This window comes from Ursus americanus, chromosome 35, assembly GCF_024610735.1.
Source record: "Ursus americanus isolate L20-20 chromosome 35, mUrsAme1.1.p, whole genome shotgun sequence".
NCBI classification, from domain to species: Eukaryota; Metazoa; Chordata; class Mammalia; order Carnivora; family Ursidae; genus Ursus; species Ursus americanus.
The window spans coordinates 21007693-21031385 of NC_142161.1; the positions used below are offsets into that span (position 1 = coordinate 21007693).

At 36.5% G+C, this 23693-nt stretch overlaps 2 pseudogenes; both read left to right on the plus strand.

Moving 5' to 3' along the window:
- Nucleotides 1-247: 247 nt before the first annotated feature.
- Nucleotides 248-11102, plus strand: LOC123794121 (pre-mRNA-splicing regulator WTAP-like; annotated as a pseudogene).
- A 433-nt stretch (nt 11103-11535) lies between these two features.
- LOC148107126 (polyadenylate-binding protein 4 pseudogene) overlaps nt 11536-23693 on the plus strand; it is a 197672-nt pseudogene continuing 185514 nt past the window's right edge.

Here is a 23693-nt window from a genome sequence, read left to right on the forward strand (position 1 = left end):
ATTTACACTTATGGTATGAGATCAATAAATGGAATTGTAGTCTATGATTTTTGCATCGTCCTGCATTCATACTTATGTCAGTTAATGTCCAGTGAGTAGAAAGAAACAACACATTAATTTGAACAGGGGAGTTTACTATAAAGAATTGTTAATTGTAACAGAAGACTAGAGTAAGAAGGGATTGGCTAGTAAGAAGTAGAGAACCCCAAATAGAGACAGCAGTTGCTAACCCTAGGGCTGAGCCCAGATGCCTGTAGAAGACGCCTGCTTCCCTGAGGCTGCCATGAGAGCCTTGTTACAGAAAGCACAGGTGCTGCTCACTGAGCGGCAGAGAAGTGCCTAACCCTACCCTTACCCTTAATGTTAACCCTAACCTTAACCCTGTAGTAGAAACCGCCATAAATCTGCCCTCTGGGTTGCCAGGGAAATCTGTCCTTTGTGGGTGCTGCTGGCTATCATGCACCAAAGGAGCAGGGCCTGGGGAAAGCTGAGTGTGATTCAAGGGTGTGAGGGTCTCTGCCGTAAAATCCCCTGGTCATGGAGGAAGGTAGTGAGGCAGATGGCTGCAGCAGAGTGCCCACACGTATGCAGTGTAGGAGCTGGGAGGAGAACCTGCAACACTGCAGGAGCTGGAGAGGCACTCCTACAAAGTGGCAGGGTCTGGGTGCCTAGAGAAGCTGCTAGCTGCTTCGTGTTGCTGGCGCCTGTGTTCCCCAGCTGGGGCACTGAAGACCTGCAGGTGCTGGCAGGAGTCCATTGCTGTGAGTGAGCAGAACTGCAGGGGGAAGAAAAGCCTTTCCACTGACATAGCTTCTTGCCAGCCGTAACAGGGGAAAAAAGAATATTTGAAGGGTCAAGTATCATTTTCATAGAGCAGTCTAACAGGGTCGGTTTGGAGCTGGGAGGCAGTAAAGCAATGACTGGAACATTATGACAAAGAGGTTGACTATGAAAAGTTCATATTTCTATTCTTTGTGCTAATTTATTAAGCATACTTCATTCCAGTGTGGATTCTAGAAATCCTTATGATTTGGAAAATCCGCAAATACTATTTGCATTTATAGTATTGAAAACAAAATCTCTAAGTGACAACCAACCCTTAAGAAAACAGTGTACTCGTGGGGCATCTGGGTGGCTCAGCCGTTAGGTATCCATCTGACTCTTGATTTTGGCTCAGGTTATAATGTCAGGGTCCGGCGATTGAGTCCAGCATCCAGCTCCCTGCTCAGTGGGGAGTCTGTTTGGGATTTTGTCTGCCCATCCCGGTCCGCCACTCACTTGGACATGCCCTCTCTCTAATAAATAATATAAATATAAATATAAATATAAATATAAATATAAATATATTTTTTTTAAAGAGAGCAAACTCTTGAGGGGAGCCTCTGTTGTATTGAGCAGAGTGACATCATCTATTAGAAATCTATTTGTATTCACAGATTTTAAAACTTTTACAGAGATGTTTTACTATTTTAATGTAAAAGCAATCCTGTCTCACAATAGTTCTTACATTACTTCATCCATCAGCTGCATTCCCTCATTGCCTAAACATTTTAAAATTCAGTTTCCAAACTGCCAGGTTCTCTTCTCATACTGCTTTCTACTCTGTCCTTTTCAGTTGCCAATCCCTATAGGTACTATTTGCTCATAGACCCCTTGCCTACCTGTGTTTACTTTCTAGGTTCCTCATATAATCCCATGTCTTCTACCAGTATTGAAGACTCCCATTTATAAGACTATAGTATCAGCACTATTATTATTATTTTTTAATATACTCAATAGGCAGACTGAATTGGAGGAGGACAGGAAACAACCCGCACATGGCATCTTCAGTCATGCTAGGTAACAGGAAATCCCCACCAACCCCCAAACGTAGAGATAGGTGGCCAGAATCAATGGCTTTTCAGCGGAAGTGATAGTGTTATAATATGGAAGGATCGAACAAGTGTAAGAATGAGGATAATGCCAGCAAATTTTACACCCCAAACAAGAAGCATTAGGCTGAGTAGCAAGTAGGTGAGCAAATCTGAAAAAACTGACAAAATTAAAAATTCCTCACAGGTTTCAATAACTGAAAAGTGCAAAAGGAACTTCCCTTCTGACTGATAGAAGTTTACCCTCAAACTCTGCAGGAGGCAGAAGTACTGGGTGCAAATTCTGGGACTCCCAGATGTAGAGTGGTTCAAATATGAAGGGGGATTCAGATGAGGCCAAGGTCAGAAAGTAGTATAGCAGCAAAAGACTTCATAAACAAGAGAACTACTTTAGGGGACAGGTTTGTTGAGCTCTGAAAGGCACAAAAAAATACAAAGGAAGAACCTCTGAATTGACTTATGTGTGAGAAATAGAAAAAAAAAGTAACTTTTTTTCAATACCTCATGGTAATAATAACAAAGGGAAGGGTCTGGGTATCAGTTGTTAAACTAGGGAAGCTAACCTGCTCTATCACTTCACTATATGTGGAAAGTTCCTCCTAAGAATCGAAGAAAAGTCAACTCTTTTAACCATGAAAAAATCAGTAAGAATGATTATCAATTCACCTATATGTATTTTGTGACAAAAGATGAAAATTAATGAAGTTACAGTCTAAGAGTTAATCTCTCTCTCTCTCTCTCACACACACACCCACGAAAAATATAGTATCAGGGAAGATGAGAATAGCAACAATATTTCAAAGTGAGTTATAACAAATTAAGAAAATGATAAAGTGATTCCTATGAACAGAATGTGTTGAATGTTAGAATTAGTTGGTTAAACTATAGCACAGTGTTACAAGAAAGCTGACAGGGGGCCCCTGGGTGGCACAGTAGTTAAGCATCTGTGTTTGGCTCAGGGCGTGATCCCGGCATTCTGGGATCGGGCCCCACATCAGGCTCCTCTGTTGGGAGCCTGCTTCATCCTCTCCCGCTCCCCCTGCTGTGTTCCCTTTCTCGCTGGCTGTCTCTCTGTCAAATAAATAAATAAAATCTTTAAAAAAAAAAAAAAGAAAAGAAAGCTGACAGAACTTATAAATAAAATAGAAAAAAATCATTTTAGAAAAGACTACTCAAAAGCATACAGGAGTGAACTGACATAATAGAAATCACAGGGAATAAAAAATGATGAACTAAAGTAATGATATAGAAACAAAAAGTTTCTAGAGTTATGGTAAAGGCAATAAACAATAAAAACAGTTCCACCAAAATTATTAAATCAATAGAAGAAAAAATATTGAAAATCATTCAAGAAAAATTTCCTGAATGAAAGCTCAAATATACATATTTAAGAAGCATACACATTGTATAGCAAAACAAAATCCAAAATGTTCAACAGTGAGACCTATCGCAGTGAAATTATGGGGTTTACAGAATAATAAAAAAAAATTTTTGGACATCCACATAAAAGATCAAGTGCTTTTAAGGGAAAGAAAATCTGATTGGACTCATAATTCTTTAAAGGAACATTTCATTCCAAAACAGATTGCAGGACCTTTTTTGGGATATCTAGTTTTTCTGTCAAGCAATAATGTCTTTCAAGAATAAATAGGGAAAAAAAACAGACAATAAAAATGTAAAACCTCTGGGATTATTAGTCTTAGAAACCCTTCCATAGAATGACATAGATAAATAGTGAAGATTTGAAGAAGATTTATCATAAGTTCTGGAAGTAAGCATTTAATGTTAAAAATCCAGGAAAGAATGATGGCAATGAGGAGGATAAAAGTGGATGCAAGAGTATAGTCCCCCAAAATATATAAATAAAACTAAAAAAAACAGATAGATAATGGATAGAATTAAAAAAAAGTAGAATGGACTGCTTTGCAGATATTAAGTTAGATGAAAAAATCAATCAGATATTTCGAAAGAAAATGTGGAAGAAGATCTTTCCATGTAAATCTGCTAATGCCCATTGAACCAAGATACGGTGTCTTACACAACAGGGGAGTATGTGTATTTATAAGATATTATCATAAAATAATTAATAGTCCAAGAATACTGAATACCAAAAGCAAATAGTACTCTATAATTATATGACATGTATAACAGATAAACATTTTAATAGGTGAGATAGTCCCTTTCTATTTCTTAATATGACCAACTTGTTCTCAGTTCTGTAATTGCATGTGTGTGGGTTGTAATATATAATGCATATAATTATACAACATACTATTATTTTCATATCAATTCCCTGACTTCATTACCTTCCATTGTTGCCCTTGCTCATTCACTCCAGCCACGTGGAATTTCTCAAATACCTCACGTATCTCCATTGTTCCTGTTACATAAAGAGGTAAAAGTGAAAGGGAAGGAGGACAAAACAGCCATGAGAAGAAACTGGGGAAACACATTTTGAAAGGAATTGTCATTTTTTCTTGCACTGGTAATATTGCATCGAACAGAGCTATTCTAGTTCTAATTAACTAGTATTTGCTCATAAACAGTTTCTATGTTACTGCCAGAGTCAAGTGCCTTCAAAATTTATGCGATTTTGTCACATCTTTACTTAAAATCTCCTTTACTTAAAAATCCCAAATAAATGAAGTCTACACAAGAATAGCATATGATATGAATTTTCCAATATTTGGACCTATCCTAATCTAATTTCTACATTTCCAAAGAACTACATGAACTTTTCGCCTGTCACATAAGCTGTATTCCAAACATACCAAAAACAAGATTTCAATAAAAATATCTGGTGTTTAAAATTCTCTTTTCCCCCTCTTCTACTCCCTAGAATTTATTTCTTTCTATTCATTCACTGTGTCCTATTATTTTCTTTTCTTTTTTCTTTTTATTTTTTAAATTTATTTGACAGAGAGCATGCACAAGTAGGGGGAACAGCAGGCAGAAGGAGAGGGAAAGGGGTGCCTGGGTGGCACAGCGGTTAAGCGTCTGCCTTTGGCTCAGGGCGTGATCCCGGCGTTCTGGGATCTAGCCCCACGTCAGGCTCCTCTGCTATGAGCCTGCTTCTTCCTCTCCCACTCCCCCTGCTTGTGTTCCCTCTCTTGCTGGCTGTCTCTATCTCTGTCAAATAAATAAATAAAATCTTTAAAAAAAAAAAAAAAAGGAGAGGGAAAAGCAGTCTTCTCACTGAGTGGGGAGCCCAATGCGGGGCTGGATCCCAGGACCCTGGGATCATGACCTGAGCCAAAGGCAAACACTTAACTGACCGAGGCATCCAGGTGCCCCCAGTGTCCTATTATTTTCAAGTACAAGCTTATTCCTCACCTTTTGCGTGCCCCTGTGCACATGGCTAACAGTCTACATAGTCATGAAATGAAATGAAAATAGTGAGTTTGCATATCAATATTCACTTATTTTTTTAAAGATTTATTTAGAGATAAAGAGTGGGGGTGGGAGGAGCAGAGGGAGAGGGAGTCTTATGCAGATTCTGTGCTGAGCATGGCCCTGAGACCGTGACCTGAGCTGAAACCAAGAGTCCAATGCTTAATGGGCTATGCCACACAGGCTCGCCTCAGTATTCACTTCTAAACCTCATGTTCATGGAGAGGAAGGGGTGGTACCATATTTAATCTCTCTTTAGGCACACTGCAGAGTATTTGGCACATAGTTAATATGTAGCAAATATTGATTAGATAAACAAATAATGGGTGAAAGATGGAAGAATGTTACAGAAATTCATATAGGCTAAATTTTCATTAGGATGATCAAAGAGAATTTTTGATAATTTGGTATGTAAACTGAATCATGGAGGAGGAGGATTATTCAAGTAGAAGAAACATTATGCCAAATTGCCAAAGAGATAAAATTAAAAAAAATCTGAAGTGATCCTAGAAAATATCAAGAATATAAACCTTACCTCTACTTTGGAATATTAATGCTAAGGAAAGTTAGATATTAAAAAAAAAATCAAGTAGCCTGCAATTAAACCCAGAAACATCTCAAAAATATACAGAGAAACGAATTAATATAAGGCCAATTTGAGATACATTTAGTTTCCTAGAATTTATGTGTAGAGGGAAAAGAACTTAAGGAAACAGTAATAAAATAAATGTTAGAACCATTCTTATTTTGCTAAATTGCTAAAATAAAGCAATGATATACTATAAAATCATTTTTTTTAGAATGAGTGCCTTAACCATAAGTTTAAGGTAAATGGCTTGCTTAACAAAAAGCAATGACATTATTACGTTTTAATTTCTATTCAACCTCCAAAACATGGTTATTAAGTGTTTTCCTAAGATATGGAAAATTCACTTTTCAGGCTAAATTAAGAAAAATCCATTAAATTCTTTCTTAATTTATAAATTATGCTCATATTTTTTATTGTAGCACATAAAAGGTTGTAGACCTTAACAGAAAATGCAATATTTTCTACATATTATTATCATATGTAAAGTTAAAATAAATAACTTTTGGTGAATGTTTTTTTTTAATTTATTTTTTATTATGATATGTTAGTCACCATACAATACATCACTGGTTTTTGATGTAGTGTTCCATGATTCATTGTTTGTGTATAACACCCAGTGCTCCATGCAATACGTGCCCTCCTTAATACCCTTCACCCGGCTAGCCCATCCCCCTACCCACCCCTTCCCTCCAAAACCCTCAGTTTGTTTCCCCAGAGTCCATAGTCTCTCATGGTTCATTTCCCCCTCTGTTTACCACCCCCTTCATTTTTCCCTTCCTTCTCCTAAGGATCTCCCTGCTATTCCTTATGTTCCACAAATGAGTGAAACCGTATGATAATTGTCTTTCTCTGCTTGACTTATTTCACTTAGCATAATCTCCTGCAGTCCCATCCATGTTGATGCAAATGTTGGGTAATCATTCTTTCTGATGGCTGAGTAATATTCCGTTGTATGTATGAACCACATCTTCTTTATCCATTCATCTGTGGAAGGAACCACAGTTTGGCTATTGTGGACAAAGCTGCTATGAACATTGGGGTGCATACAGCCTTTCTTTCCACTACATCTGTATCTTTGGGGTAAATACCCAGTAGTGTGATTGCTGGGTCATAGGGTAGCTCTATTTTTAACTTTTCGAGGAACCTCCACTCTGTTTTCCAAAGTGGCTGTACCAACTTGCATTCCCACCAACAGTGTAAGAGTGTTCCCCTTTCTCCACATCCTCTCCAACATTTGATGTTTCTTGCCTTGTCAATTTTTGCCATTCTTACTGGCATAAGGTGGTATCTCAATGTGGTTTTGATTTGAATTTCCCTGATGGCTAATGATGTTGAACATTTTTTCATGTGTCTATTAGCCATTCGTATGTCTTCGTTGGAAAAGTGCCTGTTCATATCTTCTGCCCATTTTTTAAATTTGATTATTTGTTTCTTGGTATTGAGTTTGAGAAGTTCTTTATAGATCTTGGATACCAGCCTTTTATCTGTAGTGTCATTTGCAAATATCCTCTCCCATTCCGTGGGTTGCTCTTTGTTATGTTGACTGTTTTCTTTGCTGTGCGGATGCTTTTTATCTTGAGGAAGCCCCAAAAGTTCATTTTGCTTTTGTTTCCCTTGCCTTTGGAGACATGTCATGAAAGAAGTTGGTGAATGTTTCTTGCATCAACAACCCTCATCTTCATGAGATCAAGGCTCATGCCTTATTTATCTTGGCATTTCAATGCTTGCTGTAGTGACTTGCACACTGAATACACTCGTACAGTGAAAAATAAACAACAATAAATAGCATTTATTAAGAATTTCTTTTGTTCTATGCAATATGCACTGTGTGAATCACAACATATAATTTGAGCAACAGCTGATGTGATAGGTACTACTATCTTCCTCTCTTTTACAGAAGAAACTAAGGCTGAAGTACGAACAGTTAAAAAAGGAATACTCTTCTAAAGTTATATCATTGGTAAGTAGCTAACCCAAAATTTGAATCTAGGCAAGCTAGCTCTCAAATATGATTCTGTAATTACCAGAGGATACTCTTTTCCTAGAAATGGAAAACAGGTGGATAATTAAAAGTATGGTTACTTTCGTTTTAAAATTTGGGCCTAGCAGTTATATATCTTATATAGGTTTTATATTTTTATTCTGGTGATAAAGTCAGTATATGTCACACGTATTTGATTTCAGATTGCTTCAACATTTATTTAGCAGTAATTAAATCGGAGTTTCTACTTAATGTAACCTATCTGTATGTAGTACCTGTTGATAAACAATTCTCCCTGGGTCTTGTGGGTGCGTTTTGTTTGTTTTCGTTTTTTAGTTTTTGATGTAGTGTTCAATGATTCATTAGTTGTGTATAACACCCAGTGCTCAGAGCACTGGGTGCTGTTCTTCCAGAGTTTTTTGCAAAGATATTTTCATAGCAAATGGCCTTGAAGATAGAAATATTGTCACCTCTGGAACAAAGGGAAGGTGCACTAATTTCTAACTAGAAGAGATATGAATTCTCTAAAGGCAGAGTTCCTCTCCCATAATATAACCCACTCTATGTGTACAGTTGTCATCTGGCTCTCTTGGTGTCTCCCCATTAAAACTGGGACTCTGAGAACTAACACAAATAAAGTGGATGCTCTGGCTACTGCTATTGATTAGTAGTAAACTGTCCATCTTTGACTCAGGAATCTATTAACATACATAAAACCGTGGCAAGCAAATTCATTAGCTTGTGTTTAGTATGAAATCTTAGACCCTTTAAAGTTCCTAACAGATATATTGTATGATTTTTTTATTATGTATTATTAAGTGACTTATTTTTTAGGAAATAAATTTGCTGATTTATCTAATATTTTAAAATATTTTAAAGACCTAGTATTTGAATGATTAGAAGAGTCCATGAAAACTCATCAGAGATTTATATTTATTTTTCAAATAGTTCAAATGCTTAAATATTCAGTCTATTCCTGATCATCTTTAATATGTATTTGGCTGGTAATGAATATTTTTAAAACATTAGACCAGCTGTTCACAACAGGAGCCAATCTGTCTCTTGAGGAATATTTGGCAACATCTGGAAACATCTTTGCTACACATTACTAGAGTTGAATACATTCATTGCTTGTCTCAACTTGGAGTGGTGTTGGTTACAAATAGAATTTAGCGGATATAGAGACCAGGAATGCTGTTAAACATCCTATAGTGTAACAAGACAACCTCCCATAATGAATTATTTAGTCCCAAATGTCAATTATGATTATGTTGAGAACCCAGATATACATATATATGTATAAGCATATACATATATATGCTTGCACATCTGAATTTGAGAGATCTAAGTCAATTCTCCCAATGATAAGAATAATCTGCATATAAATATAGAAAAATATAAATATCTCTACATTTATCTGTCTATAATACAGTATTTCATGAAAATTAAACCATAACATAAACAAGAGCAAATAATCAACAGAAAACCAAAGTTTCAATCATTTCTAAATTTTTAGGATGTACCTATATTTACACATATTAGAGTAATGTAGTCAAACATTTTTTTTATTATTATTATTGGCAATGAGGTATAACCAATAATGTATATACAGAAAACAAATTTTTATCATGTTTACGAATGGGGGTGGATGGGTATGAACATTAAAAAGAAATTATCTTGTATTTGGTTACCTAAGTCTGTGCTGTTAGTATGGAAACTGCAGTACTATGTATCTATTTGTTATTATAACAATCTATCAAGGAAATTCTGTAATTTGTATACATTACTTTTGAAAATTGTAATATTGTGTTTGAATATTATCTGGTTCATAGAACGTTCCTTAAGCAACCATGACTTTACAATTATAGTTATAAAATTATAACTATGACAAGCATATGTGTATATGTATACCTGCATATATACACAACTACTCACATATAATTAGCTAACATACACTGAACATCTGTGTCATAGGGTCAAATAAAATTTGTCAAAACTGATCTAATTGGTGTAGTATTATCTGGTTCACAAGTGTGGACCAGCAGTGTCTTCATGCATATCATCCCATGTTAGTAGGATCCAACTACATACAATCAGAACTTTTATCTTTTGCAGGAAAAATAGTGTTGTTTTAATGACAGCAAAAATAAATCCAATATTGGGGCACCTGGGTGGCTCGGTCAGTTAAGCATCTGCCTTTGGTTCAGGTCATGATCCCAGGGTCCTGGGATCGAGCCCCATATTGAGCTCCCTGCTCCGTGAGGAGTCTGCTTCTCCCTCTCCTTCTGCTCCTCCCTTCTGCTCATGCTCTCTCTTTCATGCTCACTCTCTGTCTAAATAAATAAAATCTAAATAGATAAATAAATAAGTTAATTAATTAATTGATTAATTAATTAGAAATCCAATATAGAAAGAGGAGTGCAGGGGCTGTGGCAGGAGGAGGAGCTGGGGGGCCCTGATAGCACGTCTGGTGCCTGGGTTGCAAGCAGGCAGTGGTGCCTTGGCCTGTGCGACTGGCGCTGGTGTGGCCTCCATCTGGAGAGGATTCAAGCTGAGCAATCACGAGCTTCTTCTCAGAAAGGTTCAACTGAGTGAAACAGACTTCAGAATTGTGGCACAAGATGAGTGAATTCTAAGATGGAAGCAATATGAAGTATGTCCGAGCTTTGGAGGACAAGTACACAGATCTTAATTCTAATGATGTAACTGGCTAAGGGAGTCTGAAGAAAAACTAAAGCAGCAACGAGAGTCTGCACACAGCGAAAACGTCCTTATAATGTGACTAGCAACCAAGGAGTAAGAGATACAGTGTATCTCCCGCAAACCCAGTACTTCAAGCAAGTCCAGCAGCCAAGCGTCGCCCAAAAGAGATCCACAATGGTAGACCCAGCCATCAATGTGTTTTTCCTAAAAATGAAAGGTGAATTGGAACAGACTATAGACAAACTGGGACAAGCCTGAAATAAACTGAGTACCTGGAAGTTTATACCTGATAGGTAAACAATCATACACCCGGTTGAGACTTCCCTGACCATCCCACCAGGAAAAAGCTGTGCTGGGACAGCCAAGTACTTCTTTCCGCAGCAAGACTTAGACTTTTTTGAGCCAAAAAAAGCCACATTCTTACAGTTTACAGCTTGAAATGATTCATGTAAAACTTACCAGATGAACCTTGTGTTTGGCTTTTTTCTCTTCTCCTTCCCCTTGCTTCAGAGGCCTGATATTATGAAACAATTCCGAAGTGGCCACTTCCAAAAACTTTCCCTTCTAGAACATGTAGACACTTGAGAAATGTTTCTGTTTGAAGAAACTAGACAGAGAAAGAGAAATCTCGAGTCTTGGCACACTGTGCCTTTAGACAGTTTGGAGGAATGAAAACCGAGAAATTTAAAATTGTGAATTGAACATGTAAAATTCCAGTAAAATGTAAAAATGGAATATGCATCGCTCTTAATCTCGAGCATAGTGACTGAGAGACACCGTATCTCAGTTTTGTCAGTAGACTGTGGACTTCACAATTCTTGTTGAACTTCTGGTTCTAAACTGAAATGGGCCAAACGAGCAAAGCCTTAATGGCCAGGTGTTGAAGGCTTAAACCAAGGGGAATCAAGAGCTCGTAAATCAGCTGTCCCAGGGATGAGCTGCACATCTTGAAGCGGAGTTGGCTTTACAGAAATATCATGAGGAGCTTAAGTGCATTCAGAATGAACCGAAGGTCTTCATCATTCAACCTGACAGAAGTAGAGGGTATGCTGAGCACCGTTGTAGTTCTTCAGCAGCAACTGAAAGAGACGCGCCAGCAGTTGGCTCAGTACCAACAGCAGGAGTCTCACACTCCAGCCCCAAGTACCAGCAGGACTACATCTTCTGAGCCTGTAGGACAGGCAGAGGCCACAGGTGAAGATGGCAGTCGGCTGGCCAATGGACCAAGTAATGGCAGTTCCTCTTGGCAGAGGACGTCTGGGTCCAGATTTCACAGGGAGAGGGACACAGCCTAAAATGACTTTCCTTCTTCTCTAGGGAGTGGTGATAAAGCTTCCAACAGCTCAGAGGAGAGACCTGGCCGAGGAGGTAGTAGTTATGCAAACTAACTCAGTGCAGGGTATGAAGGTGTAGAATAGTCTACTGGCAACGAAAACTCACACGCCACTCAAATGACACAGACGCTGACCATGACCGTCAAGAGGAGAAAACAGCGAATGGGAACGCTAACTGACCTGTGCGTTCCTGCCATGTTCAGAATGTCTTGGACTCAAGTGTAAATGTGCAGGGTTCAATTTTGTAATTTTTTTTCTAACAGATTTTTATACAGTACCATTTAATATGGGGGAGATTCTTTCCAGGAAATCAACACATACTTTAGTCACAATATATCTTCTCTGTGGGTGTGTTTTTGTTTTTGGGGTTCTTTCTTTTTCTATTCTTTTTCTTTTTTTCTCTTTCTTTGTTCAGTACTTCTGTCACTTTGCAAACTGTAACAGTTAGTTACTTTGTTGCTAAAAGGACGTTTTGTGTAGGGTCAAGTTACTGTTATAGGAGTTAATGTGTAGTTATAAATGGGAATCTTTCCTTAAAGCACAATTATGTCTGTAGAAATCTGTGTCTGTCTTAGGACCTGTGCTTTGTAAGGGCATTCTTACCCATGATAGAGTTAGCTATTAGAATAGATGTAGGTTTGTGACTGAGTACACTTATTATCCTTCCCCCTTTCTATATTGACATAATTCTCTGAAAATAACCAGGCAGTGCCTATGTCGCTTGTTGCCATTCCTTTTTCTTTTCACCATGTGGTGTTTGATAATCATCAGGATGCTCTGTAAGATCAGAGTTATCTACCATCTTCCTTGGGGATTTTCCAGCAGCAGCCTTCTCTCATGATAGGTGGTTACATCTGTACTGCTCTGTGCAATCAGTAGAATTGCATCCAAAATATGCATTGCAAACTTTTCAGAAGCATGAAAGAATTGAATGCTGTATTAGATTGTGTCCTAGTGAAACCTGTGTTTTCTACTAAAGAGTAAACATGAATCAGTCAACCAAATATGAAAGTCTCTTTACCACCTGGCTATTATTAAAGGCTTCTCAGAAGATCTCAGTATATCTTCCTGGGATCCTGTGTTTTTCTATAATCAAAAAAAATTCTTTAAGATTTTATATATTTATTTGAGGGATAGAGTGAGCAAGAGAGAGAGCACATGAGCAGAGGCAAAGAGAGAAGGAGAAACAGGCTCCCCTACTGAGCAGGGAGCTGGACGTGGGACTCGATCCCAGGACCCTGGGATTATGACTTGAGCCAAAGGCAGACACTTAACCGACTGAGCAGCACATAGAACAACACATTCATTGCCAAACTCACTGCACTTAATGGATGTTTTACTTTCCAATATATTAGCCTACTTTTGAGTTTTTTATTTTAATTATGCATTTTAATCATTCTCAATTTGTGACAAGAAGCAGTGCATTACCTTCATTTAAAGCCCTTTCTTTTAAGGTGACGCAGATAATAAAACCTAAACTACTCCCTACAGCAATCTTGGATACAATTTTCTTTTTCCCTCATTAATGTACATGCTAGGGAAAATACTGTGTGCTGATGAGTTCCAGAAATTCTCTGTGAGGAATCTTCAGAGAACCTGCCTCAGTCCATGCTACCATAAATGTTCACAGTGACTAATGTTGATATTTGCTGCTTTTTTCTCAGGGGTGCTCCTGAGGAAATTAATAAGTGTCTTTCATGGAATATATAGATGTATTTAAAAAACGGAGCCTTGAGTTGTATCTATTTGAATATGCCAGTATTTTTTAAAATACACATTTTGATTTTCAGCTATGTTTCTATTTATGTATTTCTATACATTTAAATTTCAAACAAAAAATATGAAAGGTGTTACAGTGGGAAATTTTGTCAATGTTTCCTTTTCCAGAATATCTCAGGTATTATTTCCTCAGATTTCCATTAGGTCTTTCATCATTTATACAGACTTCTAAACTTAAAATTTATTCTTAGTTTTATTATCCAAATTCTTTTATTTTTTTTATTCCCTCAAATACTGCATTAAATTTAACTCAACAGAAAAAACTATGTCTATCGGACACCATATTTTAGGCCACAAAAATATAAAATTTTAATTTAGCACCTGTGTTTTTTACACTTATCCAAATAATTACAAATAACTATTTTATTAAATTATATCCACAATCATGGAGCAAGTAAAACAATAGATTTTATCATTTGATAGGGTAATAATCAAAGAAATAAACATTTATATTTCATGATCAATTATGATGGAATCCTTTTTCTTAACGATGGAAACCTTTTATAAAAATTGTTTTGGTTACAGGATTTAAAGGCATGTTTAAAAATGGATTGCTTTATGATTTTGTTTAAGTAGAATCTTATAATAATAGATTACATTATAATTGGGTGCAGTACATGTTATTCCCTACACTTTAGAGTTATTCACATGGTGAATGTTTTTCATAATCTGTAAACAGAGATGGAGTTCACAGATGGAGATGCTTCCTTTGGTAGGGCACATGAACACTTGGTCTGACTGAAACAGAGTATGTTATTCACTATGTCTGGGCCAAGGGCATTACCTGTAAAATGAGAATGTGTCATCTACATGACAGGATTGTTTTAAAAACAGGTAGTGGACTTTACATAGCACAGGTGCTCTACAAATGTTAACTTCTCTGTTTAACCTAATGACTGTATACTACTTAGGGAGCAATATTCTGTATACCCATGGATAACATCACAGGAATGGCCATTAAGTTTTACAATGTGAATTTAGGAAGTCAGTTTTATAAACAGTGTGATTGTTAGGGCCTTACCTCCCCATTAGCTGGAATATGTTATAAAGATATTTTGATTTCCTTCAACCCAATTTTAATCATCAGTCCTGTCTTTTTTTTTTTTCCTTCTTCATATTACTATTTAAATAACGGTTAAACTTGGGGGAGGTCTTTAGTTTTAAAAATAGTCAATAGGTAAATAATAAATTATTAAATATTCATTTGTTTGAATATACAATGTGATTTTGACTAAATTGTCTTTTATTTAAGATTATCCTGAAACGTGGAGTTGCAAAATGTTCTGTAAACTATAAATCACCCGTTTTGCTACAAATAAAATCAATTCCATTCATTTACTGAAATTTTCTGTATATGATCAATAAATCTTTAAATAAACATGGATATTAAATTCAAACCTGACATGTTGATAAAGTAAATGGGAAAGTGGTAGGACTAAATTGGGAGTTGCATGACACAGAACCATGTGATAGCACTAACAATACCTACGGTTAGAAAGTTGCCATGCAAGGAATTAATCAAACCATTAATCATGGAAACAAAAACTTAAAAAAGGGGTCAGAACCAAGGCCACCATCTGAATGTGGAACATAATAATCAGTGATCTCAAATTATCTTCCTGTAAGAGTAAATGTAGTGTTTTGTCATTTGAGAAATAGCTATACCTAATTGGAGGGACTTTGTATATACTATTATAGAAAGATGAATCCATAGTTGGGTCATAATTTGGGTGACTAAGTAACAATCGTATAAAGAAAATGATGTGTTTCCACAGAAACCTCAAACTTTTAATGTTCATTTGATTTTGTTATGTATTTCAGGTTGTCTCCAGAATTACTTGAAGAGGTAGTGCACATGGTCAAGTAACACAGGTATTTTCATTCACTTGCCATTTACATTCTTGAAGTGGAAGTTTGAAGTTATCAGACTTGAGGATTTAGTTAGAAAGAACCTCTTGGTTCCTTTGTCCAGGTGCTGTGATTACCAAACTATCTCCTGTATATCTACTGATTAACCTTGTAACAGGTTACCTTCTGTAATTTTGAACAGAGTGAGATTAATCAACTTTGGTTCTCTAGCCCAATAACCTGGTGACAAAGTTGGCCTTCATCTACCAAGTACAATCCACAAAAATAATAGTGACCATTCATCTGGCATCACACTTTAAATGAAAAAGTAAGTATCCTTCATGATGAATGACTTTATGCATAGTTTATATTTATATTATAAATACATTATTTACATGTATTTGCATTATTTTATTTATAAGCATTAGATGGATTTAAGAGAAATTATGAGAAGAATCATAATTTGTTTATCATCTTCCCATATCCTTCAGCATAATTGGTAAGTTGAAATGATACCCATTTTTTGAAATCCTTTATTCTTTAGATCCTTTCCTTACATATAGGCAGTTGAATGAATACTGTATTTACTATATAGTAAAGAATACTATATTTAAATGTTTCATTGAAATTCACATTATATCCAACTCATTTGTGTAGTTTCTACTTTTGAGATAACAGATCATACTGCATTGGTATCAATATAGGACTAGATGGAGGTCATCTGTGAGAATATGTGGACAATAGGATTGCACTGTTTTTCTCCACTAAATCAGAGACTAAGATGTCATACTAGTTCATAAATTCCCAACTAAGAAATTACAAGTTAAAATATATACTGTGGTGATATGTTTGGTCTTATTATTAACCAAATTTAAGGTTATTTGGTTGTTATAATTTACGTAATAGATCTTCCTTTTGAACATGCTAATACAAATTCACACTTTTGACTATAATGTTAATTGTGATGGAAATGCCAAATATGTAAGTGTTATCTCCTGCTAAAAATTTTATTTTAAAAGTAATATTTACTTAAACAAAATGAAAAAGCTAGAGTCTGGATTTAGATGTATCTGAACAACTAATGTTCAGGATAAAGTTTAAGAGCAAAAGGTCTGTCTGACTATGAATCCCAACTCTACATTTATTGCTGATTGCACTGTGCCAAAAAAAAAAAACACACACACACACACACACAACCAATCAAATAAAAAGACATTTTCAGAGTGTTTGAGTACAATATGTATGATATGCAGTAAATATGCTTTAAGCTGGCCATTCTTTAAAAGGGCAAACCAATTGGAGTTAAGAAAATTTGCAGATTGGGGTGCCTGGGTGGCTCAGTCGTTAAGCGTCTGCCTTCAGCTCAGGGCGAGATCCCAGCGTTCTGGGATCGAGCCCCACATAAGGCTCCTCCGTTGGGAGCCTGCTTCTTCCTCTCCCACTCCCCCTGCTTGTGTTCCCTCTCTTGCTGGCTGTCTCTCTCTCTCTCTCAAATGAATAAATAAAATCTTTAAAAAAAAAAAAAAAAGAAAATTTACAGATTTATAATAATCATTTTAAGATAACTAAAAAAATTACTTGTGTTAAATTTTTACATTCTTTTTTCATTGTTTCTGGCTGGGATTTCTAGTGACATTGCATAGATAGAATGGTTGGGGACAGAGGATCTTCTCAGAGACTTCTTTAGTCAGGTATCAGTTTCTAAACTGGGAAGACTTGAACATCTGGGAGCTGGAAGGGATTACACTCCTTGTGTGCGGGGCTCTCTTTTCTCTCTCCAACAAGGCAGCTTCAGGAGAGTCACACATTCTCCACAGATACTCAGGGCTCCAAAGGCATAAATGGAGAAAGGCCTGAGAGAAACCTGTTGGCAAATGTAGGACAGCATCACTTCTACGACCTTTTCTCTTTTAAAAGCAAATCAGTGTGCTGGCCCATTTTTGAAAAGTGAGAAGTTAGACTCCGGTTTTTATGAAGAGAACGTCCAAAAAAGAAATGCTGACAAGTTTTAAAATCACCATTGTCTGCCATCTGCCCACAAATTATTTATATTCCTTCCATGTTCACAATAAACTCTCCTCCCCTCAACTGACCAGTGAAATTGTATCCTTTATAGCATAGGCTCAGATCCCAGGATCTCATCTTTTCAGGCAGGATCAGGTATAGAGACAGCAGCATGGATGCCATTTCTTGAGTTCAGCAACTGAAGTATAGTTCTTCATATGAGGGCCTTGATCTAAAGACGCAGTTATGCTCTCCACCCCCACCACACCAAAGAGACAGCAGTGGGACAGGAATGGGGTAAGTTTCTTTTGCTTAAAATGAGTATGTGAGGGGAAACAGAAGGCAAGCAGGAGTCACTGTGGTGGTAGAAGGAATCATTTTTAAAGAATGTTACAGCATAACTTTCATTTGTTTTCAAAAGTATAAAGCAGAAATCAGAAATATATATATACTATCAGAGCAGAAAGAAAATTGAAGATTCTTTGGGCAACTTATTTGCCCAAATTATTTGGGTTCCTTAAATTTTGTCCCTGGACTACATTCTTCAGAATAATCCAAGATACTTAAAAATAAAAAATACAGGGGCGCCTCGGTGGCAAAGCGGTTAGGCGTCTGCCTTCGGCTCAGGGCGTGATCCCGGCGTTACGGGATCGGGTCCCACATCGGGCTCTTCCGCTATGAGCCTGTTTCTTCCTCTCCCACTCCCCCTGCTTGTGTTCCCTCTCTCGCTGGCTGTCTCTCTCTGTCGAATAGATAAATAAAATCTTAAAAAAATAAAAAAATAAAAAATACAGATGTCTACATTTCAGCACAGTTCTAATGAAGCATATTTTTTATTTGGAACCTGGTTATTTCATTTTTTTAGCAAGGTCAAGAGGTGATGATTTTGGAAATTACAGAGATACACTGAAAAGAGTTAATGCTTGTATTTCATAGATTTTTAAAAAATGGAGAAAATTAAAATTTTAACAAGTGTAAATTCTACATAAAAACAAAACAGTAATATTATGTAACAAACCAGATCATGTTGGTGGGTATTTTTTTTTTTTAATGCAATGGGGTAATTTAAATCTCATTAATTTTTGTGGGTTATTGAATTTGAGACGAAAAGGGCTAAAAGTAAGGAAAAACATTGAACTCTATGAGGTGGTTACATAAACGTATGTCAGACAGGAAGCATCACTCTTGATTCTGAGCAAATTATATTATGCTATCATACTTCATTGCTAATTTTAAAAATAAAAATAGATTTTAGTGCCAAAATACAAAATGGTTGGATGATAATGCCTATAGATGTTGGCAGAGAAAACTATAAAATTCTTAAAATGGACTAAAAAGTCGAAATAAGTTATATTTTAAAGTAAATGCAAGGGCCGTCTGAGTGGCTTAGTTAGGGTATCTGACTCTTGATTTCGGCTCAGGCCATGAATTCAGGGTTGTGAGATCGAACCATGTGTCAGTCTCCTCACTGGGCATGGAGCCTGCTTACGATTCTCTCTCCCTCTTCCCCCCATTTGCATGTGAAAAACAGAAAGTGCATGTGAAAGATACATAGCAACTATATATAAAAAATGCATTATTTTATATAAAATTCTTAGCTCTGCAGTAGCACCAAAAATACAGTGAGAGAAAGATAGCAATGTAGTACAGAAATTTTTTTAAAAATTCTATTTTTTAGGGCCACCTGGGTGGCTCTAAGTCAGCTAAGCCTCCACATCTTGGTTTCAGCTCAGGTCATGATCTCAGTGTCCTGGGATGGAGCCTGACATCGGGCTCCACACTCAATGCAGAGCCTGCTTGTCCCTTTCCCTCCCTCTCTGCTCCTCCCCCACCGTGCACATGCACACAGGCATGCTGTCTCTCAAATAAATAAATAAAATCTTTTTTTTAAAAAAAATTCATTCTATTTGTTCCAAGTATCCAATGAGCCAGCGGTACAGAGAGGAGAAAAATCAGTTTCAGTTTTCCAGAACTTATGGAACTTTTTCAGTCTTATGGATGCAATAATAAATATAGTTCATGGACACAGGGAGAAAAAACAGAAAAAAAGTCTCTTTAATGTGGAATTTAGCTAGAAATATAGAAGTTATATTCGACTTATGCCAAGTAGAGAGTAAGTAGAACCCAAGGAAACCTATTCTCTCTGGTTACAGAGAGTTGGTCTCAATGAATTTCCCAGAGAGTTAATAAAAATATACAAAACAAACAAATACAGGGCAACAAACTCATCCTGAAAGTTCACAGGAAGAGTCGATTTCTAAGGATGATTTGTAGGACGACTGTAAGAATATGTGGAACCTTAAGTATGACTACAGATAACAGAAAGTACAGCAAACCGCTGGGAAATGGGCAAGATAAGAAGAATGGCAAAGAAAGGAAAGAATTTGGCATCAATATTTTCAGCTTTGTATAGAGAAATATGGAACAAAAGCATGTCTGTTGAACAATAAAAACCGTATGTTGGAAGATAAAAAAAGACTTTAAGCATAAGACTTAATCTGATAACCTCAAAGTGTTTGAATTCAAGTGTTTGAATTCAGAATATTAAAGATAAGGTATAGAATGTGTTCAGTCTTGTGAAAGGGAAAAAAGAGGATTGCTTTTCTGTTATAGTAAGAGCAAAACCACTAGTGTAATAAATAAGCAGGAAACATAAATGGATCTTGTCCTCGATTTTATTAGCAAAACCTAGTTCAGGAATATACAGTTCTTGTAGTTAAAAGTTATAGTGGTTATCTGAGTAATTTTACCAAACTATACAGAATAAAATTTTTCAAGATTGATAAATTATTGTATCAAAACCTAATTTTTATCTCTTATTAGTCTCAGTCTCTTTATAATCACCTGTGAAATCGAGGGTCCATTTGACTTATACATTCATTATGTACCAATCTTTGTCTCAGATATTTTAATTTTTCCTTTGGAGATTTAAATATACAAATTATTGTAGAGCTGCTGTTGTAAATACCAATCATGTAATTTTTGGTGTTCTACCATTAGGAGAAAACTGAGTTAATTGTTGTCCCAATATGGACTTAAGAGATTTTCTTCACCACACAATTTAACCATTACATAGTTTATTTGCAAAGGATATGTAAGAAAAGTTTTAATATCAGTAAGAAAAGCTACATAAAAGGAAATATGTTATCATCAGGTGAAATATTCCTGGTTAGTATGTTTATCTGTGAAGTATGCAACGTGGAGAGGCTAGTCCCGTTATGCCTGTGGCTGTGAGGTTAACAGGGAGCCAGCAAAGAGCTCCTGCCTCATTTGAAGAACAGCCTCCATTTCCTTAACTGACTTCTTAATGCATTGGGGAGATCTCATTCTCTGGCTGATAATTTCCATTCTATGTAAATAGAACAGTTTATATTCAAGGGTTTCCATACTAAGGGGTTCCTTTTATGCTTCACCCTATCTTGCCTGTTATCAGTTAAATTTCCTATGCAACCAATCATCCCATGCCTACTAGCGGGTTAAAAGACAAGCATGTGTTATTTCTCACAATCTTGTGGTTTAGTTGAGTATTTCTATCAGTTTGGACCAGCTCAACTGTTAAAGAACAGGTAGCTAAACTAGAGTGGATGGTGTGGATGGCCTCATTCTTCTATTTCTTGGTTGGCCGGATATCAGCAGGGATGATGGGATTATTTGGTCATGTCCATATGTTTCTCCTCGTGCTGATAACAGGCGAAGCTGGGCCTCTTCACCTGGCAAGTATGTTCCAAAAGCATCAAGTGAACAACTGAGAAGAAGGACTTTACAGTTGTCATTTTGTGTCATGTTTGCTATCGTCTCATAGCCAAAACAAGTTGCGAGACTGGCCCAGATCATTTGGAAGGATACTCCAAAAGGGTATGAAATTTGTATCCATATTTTATAATTTACCACACCCCCATACTTAGCATGAAGGCTACAAAGTGTGCTGTGGTTGGTTTTGTTTTGTTTTGCTTTGTTTTGTTTTTTTTTAGGGAGTGAGCAGGGGAAGGGGCAGAGGGAGAGAGAAAGAGAATTTTAAGTAGGCTCCATGCTCAGCACAGAGCCCAATGCAGGGCTCAATCTCAAGACCCTGAGATCATGACCTGAGCTGAAATCAAGAGTAAGATCCTTAACTGACTTAGCCACGCAGGCACCCCAAAAATGTTTTAATAGTCTAATGTTAAGGCCTTGATGGTGGGATTTAACAATTAATCTTGCACAGGTGTATGGATCCTATCTTAGTTCATTCGGGATGCTATTAAAAAAAGTCACAGATGAGTGGCTTATAAACAACAAAAATTTATTTTTCACAGTTCTGGAGCCTTCATTCAGTGTCTGGTGAGAGCTTGCTTCCTGGTTCATAGATGGTTGTCTTTTCACGATGTTCTCAGAAGGCAGAAAGGGTTAAGGAAGTCTGTAGGGTGTCTTTTATCAGGGTCCTAATCCCATTCATGAGGGCTCCACCCTCATGACTAAGGCACCTCTCAAAGGTCCACCTCCTAATGTTATCACCTTGCAGGGTAGAATTTTAATATATGAATTTTGGAGAAACACCAGCATTCAGTCTGTAGTAGATCCCCCCTCCCTCCAGTCAAGAATATCAGAAACAAGGCTGAGATGTTCTGGAGCATCTCAAAGAGATGCTGAGGAGATTTGGGCTCGTGTTAAGTGACACTGCTGAAAGATTTAAGAGGGCATGGTTTTCCTTTAGGTTAAGTAGGGAGAAAGTACAGCAAACCACTTGGAAATGGGCCAAAAAGAAGAAGGGTAAAGAAAGGAAGGGATTTGACATCAATGCGTGCAGCTTTATATGGAGAGGTATGGAACAGCTGTGTGTCTGTTGAACATTAGAAACTGGATAGGTTGGAAGATAACAAAGACCTTAAAGGAATGAAGAAGAGGTGATTGACTTGACACTGAGAATATGTGGAAATACAATTAAGGATTATTGGTTCTTTGAGGAAAGTAAAAGCTGAGTCATTGGAAGGAGATGGTGATTGAAATAAAACAACTGAATTGAACAAAAATGGTATAAGTAGATTAGATAAAACATTTACCCTTATATGCAACTGGGCAATTTTCTTGCAACTCTAAGGATAAAGAAAAACCATCTGTGCCTTCAGAAAAAATTTTAAGAAGACATTTTTAGAACTACTTCCAAACATACTGTCCTCAAATAGTGAGAAACTTTTAAGAACAGAAAAAATATAACTAAAAGAACATATTTTTTTCATTCAAGAATTTTAAACCTAGCTAATTTGCTGATCTTTTAATAGTCATAAACATATTTTCAGTTACACAATGGTCTAACAGTCAAATCATGTATGAATTAAAAAGATAATTCATGTGCCTTTAAAAAAATAAAAATTTTAAATATTTTTAAAAAGATACATGGATACATACTATGACAGTTAACAAAATTTTCAAGTGTTAATGGAAAAATCACGATGTAAACCTCAACAACACTGAAGACATAGAAAGACCAAGTAACTGTTATACATCTCGTTGAAAAATGATTAATTCATAAAATATAATTCTCAAAAAGATGGCATAATGCAAGTACATCGGTAGTGGACATTTTTATTTAGAAAGTAGTGTGAGATAAAGAGGGAAACTGAAAAGAATGCTGATCACGGGGTGTTGTAAAAGGATGCACTTTATTACAAGAGTAACAAACTGCTGGAAGGCTTCTAGCAAGCAAGAAACATTATCAGATTTGTATTTTAGAAAGGTAACCCACGCTGAAATAAAAATCGATGATAGTAGAATAAGATTGAACCTTGAGAGTCCATTTAAGGATCTACTTCAAGAAGCCGGCAGCCACCGAAAATGAAGACAAGAGATCCAGGGGATACTTACAAGATATAGTCAGACCATTCTGTGCTCTTTAGAATATGTGTTCAAGTATACGGAGGTGTCCCAGGTGCTTCAAAATCAGTGAAGATCCATGAATATTATTAATAAAATAATCCTGATGCAGTGGATCTTCAAATACTTATTTTTGCTAAAAGAAAATATACAGAATAGTACTGCCTTAATTTTAGTTTTATTCATAAAACCGTAATCCTTACCAAAGTTCACCTAGTGATAAAATGACCACGCATCTGTTCTTGGTGCTTAAGTTAACTGAGTTAGTCTTCCTCTAACTCAAATCTGCTGTTTCTTGTGTTTGTAGTTTGTTACTTGTGTGGTTTGTTAGTAAGATTAAGTGAAAC